The sequence below is a fragment of the Diabrotica virgifera genome, chromosome 1, assembly GCF_917563875.1.
Source record: "Diabrotica virgifera virgifera chromosome 1, PGI_DIABVI_V3a".
NCBI classification, from domain to species: domain Eukaryota; kingdom Metazoa; phylum Arthropoda; class Insecta; order Coleoptera; family Chrysomelidae; genus Diabrotica; species Diabrotica virgifera.
Window position 1 is genome coordinate 64,904,189 of NC_065443.1, and position 5,599 is coordinate 64,909,787.

A 5,599-nucleotide genomic window follows, 5' to 3' on the forward strand; every position below is an offset into this window, starting at 1 on the left:
CGATCGCGATTCTCGGAAAAATACAAATGGAAAAGATATTATGTCTGCTATCAAAGAAGTCCTGTTGTAATGTCCAACGGTTACTATCATGCGGCTATCTCCGCAATGTTCAATACTTAACGTGAAACGCTCTATAGACGTATCTAAATCATGAGGAAGATTTGGAAAGCAAAGTTAAAAGTGATACTATGAAGTGTATAATATACTTTTCTTTGCAATTTGACGACTCAACTGATATTAATGATACCGCCCAGTTGTTATTTTATTCGGATGGTATTTTCTGATATGTTGGCTAAAGAAGAATTGTTAACAATGTATCTGAAAGAAAAAATTTGCGGAGAAGATATATACAACGTTTTGTTTTTTAATTTTGTAAAATAATGGGAGCTACCGATTTACAAACTAGTGTGTGTTACAACAGATGGTGCACCATCCATGACTGGCATTAACAATGGATGTGTTGCACTGTGTAGAGATAACGATGACTTTCCATCGTTCACCACCAATTTTTGTGTTCCAAAATTTTAAATATGAAAGACGTCATGAAGATGACAACAAAAATTGTGAATTCAATCAGGGCGCGAAGCTTGCAACGACGTCTTTTTAAAGCGCAATTGAAAGCTAGCGACTCTGCTGAACACACTGATTTACTTTTGCATACAGATGTGAGGTGGTTGAGATGTGGAAAATTTTTAGATAGGTTCCAGGAGTTACTTTTCGAAATAATTTTTTTTCTAGAAGAACGAGGGAACGACGCTCATCTACTTTAAAACCAAAAAATGGCTCAGTGATCTGGCTTTCGTATCAGATTTAGCAAATTATTTGAACCTCTTTAATTTGGAACTACAGGATAAAAATAAAACAATTATTATCGATGTGATGAGCACAGTACCTACATTCTTTTATCGACAAATTGAAATTATTGATTAATCAAATGAACAGAAAGGATTTAAACAACTTTCCATCGTTGAAAAAAGGGTAACCCTCATTTGAATTATGTTTATTATTAGGAGACTGAGCTGCAAGCAGTTCGTAGTGAGTTTGGTAGACGCTTCGTTGATTTTAAAAAACACAGATATTGTAATATTTATGTCTAATCAATTTTCTTGTGAAGAGATGAAAAAAATTGCCACTGAAATCTCCATTACTTTCAATTAGATTCATTCAGCTAATTTCCGTCCAAAATGAGGTACTGAAAATAATGTCGGATATATATCTTCAATCCAGAGCGACCAATACGAAATTTTTTTGCCTTTTATATCGCCAGACAAATATCCGTCTTTGAGGCAAGTAGCTCTGCAATTCACAACATTATTGGATCAACATACTTGTGTCAGTCTGCATTTCCCCAAATTAAGGTAGTAAAATCAAAGTATCGTAATTGGCTAACTGATTTTGGTAATCATTTTCGTAATCATTTTTGGTCCTCGGTAATTACGTACCATCATAATATGAAAACCTTGTGGATGATACGCAGTGCCATGCATCAACATCCAAATAAAATTAAGATGAAAAACATGATTTTAATTACGAGTCTCTGTAATTACAACTTTTTATCAAATAGAAATGTGCAATAAAGTGTTTCATTTTCAAAATTGTTTTTTTTTACTATCAGTCGATCGTTGGAAGCTTGAAGTTTATGTGGTAGATCCCACGCAGTATAAGTCTGAGCACCACTGCTCTAAAGTGTAAAAACGTTTAGTAGCAATTGTTTTAGAATCACCTAGTTTGGAAACAGAATCCTTGAGAGGCAACGATACACCAAATCTACCATCTGCTAGCTGATAAGTATTTTGGAAATGTGATTCGGAATCCTTTTCTTCTTGATACAGAGATTTGGGGTTAGAAGCATTGCATTCTTCTAGTTCCCAGAATCGATTAAGATCAGAATACATTTCACTATGCAAAAGATTGCACTGAGTAGTGGTGGAAGAGGATTGAAGAACAGGACCCGAGATTATCCAACTAGACTTGGTTATGCTTACAATATTTGTAGATTGCTGTGCTGATGAAGAATTATGATCAGAAGTAGAACTAGAATTATTAATTATTAGTTGGGCACTTGTTATCGTTGAATAGTACAATTAATTGAATTCTATGCGGTGATTGATTTCTTCTTCGGATACTTGATCCAAAGATGCTTCAATTTCACGTTGAACATCCTCAAATTCGCGTATTAAATGTTTTGCATTATTTAATCTAGCTTGCAACTCAGTAACAGATCCACCATCTACGAATTTACTAATACTCTGGGCTAATTAGCAAAATTCATGGAAAAGTTATTTACCAGCAATTTTATTGCTGGAATCGAATTATAAGATCCTATATATTAATAATATAGGTATGCAAAGTCCGCAGATAGTGTGCTACTTTTTTTATAAACAAAATGGCGCCGACAAATCGTATTTTTTTCAATTATTGCTCTATAACTTCGAAGATTTTAACTTTACAACCAAAACAGCTTAATAAAAATTCACCGCAATTAAATTCTGCATAGAGATAAGTTTTTCACGATTTGCTCCGACGAAAATTTTCCTCGGAAAATGCGGGTTTTCCTAACAAAAACTCTAATTTTCAAATAAAGTTTTAGGTAAGTAATTATTAATCAATAATTAAATAACTTAGTGACATCAAAGCTTTTTGGTATAGATTGTAATTCCAGAAGCCGGTGAAAATTAAACAAATATTTTAGCAACAATTCAATTGTTAATTAACAAATTACGATCGCAATAATAAACAAAATAATCATGATACATTGATCAAACTTATAAAGATTATAAAGATGAGATGCTTATTTAATATTTTATCGACAAAATATAAATTTTTCTTTTTTTTGCATAATCTTTAAATTTTGAAAAAAAAAATAGTTATAATACGCTGGTCTAATTAGTAAAGTACAAAGAAAGGTTATTTACCAGCAATTTTATTGCTGGAATCGAATTATAAAATCCTATATATTATTAATATAGGTATGCAAAGTCCGCATATAGTGTGCTACTTTTTTTATAAACAAAATGGCGCCGACAAATCTTATTTTTTTCAATTATTGCTCTATAACTCCGAAGATTTTAACTTTACACCAAAAACACTCAAATAAAAATTCACCCCAATTTAATTCTGCATAGAGAAATGTTTTTCCCGATTTGCTCCGACGAAAATTTTCCTCGGAAAATGTGGGTTTTCCCAACAAAATCTCGAATTTTCAAATAAATTTTTTGGGCCAGTAATTATTTATCAATAATTATATAGCTTGGTGAAATAAAAGCTTTCTTGTTATAGATTATAAATTCAGGAGCCGGTGAAAATGAAACGAATATTTTAGCAACAATTCAATTGTTAATTAAAAATTTACAGTCGCAATAACCACCAAAATAATCATGAGACATTGATCAAACTTAAAAGGATTATAAAGGTGTGATGCCTATTTAATATTTTGTCGACAAAATATAAATTTTTCATTTTTTTGCATAATCTTTAAATGTTTAAAAAAAAATTGTTATAAACAAATTAACATTTCTCAGAAATTGTTCATTATATTCTAATTAAAAAAAATACTTAAAGTGCGTATTTCATAGGTCTTGAAAATGAATGCTTTAAAAAAAATTTCCAACCATTTGCAAAAAAGTTATGAAACAGCAAAGTAAATATACGAAGCCTCCGTTGTTTATAATTAGTTTTAATTGTTTCAAAGCTTAAAAGTGAGTCTATGGTACAACCTAATTACTCACAAAGAATGTCAAAAATTACTGCAATGGTTATATTTTAATCAAAGATTAAAAACACTTTTTTTTGTAATTTTTAGCGCAAACGTAGGCCTGATACAGAGTCGGAGCTAAAAATGTTCACTCGAAGCGACTGACACGCAGCATGCATTATTTATTAAAAGTGTACATCACGCGGCCGGTCGTCGCTCTGAGTGAAAATGTTAGCTACAGTACTGTGTTACTCTACTTTCGCGCTTGTAAATTACAAAAAAATATATTTATAATCTTTAATTAAAATATACTATTAAACTGATAATCGATAATTTTCTGCAAGTAATTAGCTTGTACTTTAAACTCACTTCTACGCTTTGAAAGAATTAAAAAAAAGTATAAACATAGTAGTAATCGTATGATTACTTTGCTGTTTCATACCTTTTTTACAAATGGTTGCAAAAAAGTTTTAAAGCATTCATTTTAAAGATATTTAAAATGCCCATTTTAGCTATTTTTTTAAATTATAATATAATAAAAACTTTCTGAGAAACGTTAATTTGTTTATAACTATTTTTTTTAACATTTAAAGATTATGCAAAAAAATAAAAAATTCATATTTTGTCGACAAAATATTAAATAGGCATCTCATCTTTATAAGATTTCAAAGCTTGATCAGTGTATCATAATTATTTTGGTTATTATTGCGACCGTAAATTATTAATTTACAATTGAATTGTTGCTAAAATATTCGTTTAATTTTCATCAGCTTCTGGAACTATAATCTAAACCAAAAAGGCTTTTAAGTCACCAAATTTTTTAATTATTGGTAGATAATTACTTATCTAAAACTTTATTTGAAAATTAAAGATTTTGTTGGCAAAACCCGCATTTTCCGAGGAAAATTTTCGTCGAAGCAGATCGGAAAAAACGCGTCTCTATGCAGAATTTAATCACGGTGAATTTTTATTTGGGTGTTTTTGTTGTAAAGTTAAAATCTTCGGAGTTATAGAGCAATAATTGAAAAAAACACGATTTTCGTGCGCCATTTTGTTTATAAAAAAAGTAGCACACTATCTGAGGACTTTGCATACCTATATTATTAATATATAGGATCTTATATTTCGATTCAGCAATAAAATTGCTGGTAAATAACTTTTCCCAAAAATGGCCTATTCTCCGATAATCAGCCCAGACTATAAATATAGTTAAGTTGATTTTGACCGAATTCCTATTTTTACGTAATTTATCAATAGCTTCTGACATTTTTGACGTTTTTTATTTTTTAGCTTTTGACATTTATTTGTAGCAATAAATGGATTAATTAAGATTTTAAACACACTGTATAGAAATTATTAAGCTTTATAGAAATGAATTAATTAATTTTAATGTATATAGAAATTATTAAGTTAATTTTATCACCGCTATTTTATTTACTAATGTTTAAAAAAACAAAGAAAAATTGCAATTTCAGATCTCAAATATGACAATTATCAACACTTTTATTTATGATCAGATAAGAAAGCAATATTTTAGGTAAAAGCTGACTCACAGACTTTGAAGTTCTCGATGATCGACGTAAAATGAGTTTTTGAATCGTTTGTTTGTCCAAGTAACTATTGCTTGAATATGATGCTGGAACGACACTGAAATTCGTCCAAAATTTACAAATCTTGAATATGATGCTGGAACGACACTGAAATTCGTCCAAAATTTACCAATATTCCACTGGTATCCGGCTCGAAGGACCATTAGTATGGAGCTATTACACGGGGAATGCTCCTAGACACTTTAGTTTCTTATTTTTTGTAGTTCTGGACAAACTAAACTGATTGAATTAAATATTTTTTACTTGTTCTAAAAGTACATGACGATTCTCTCTAGAGTTTGACAATCAATTCAAT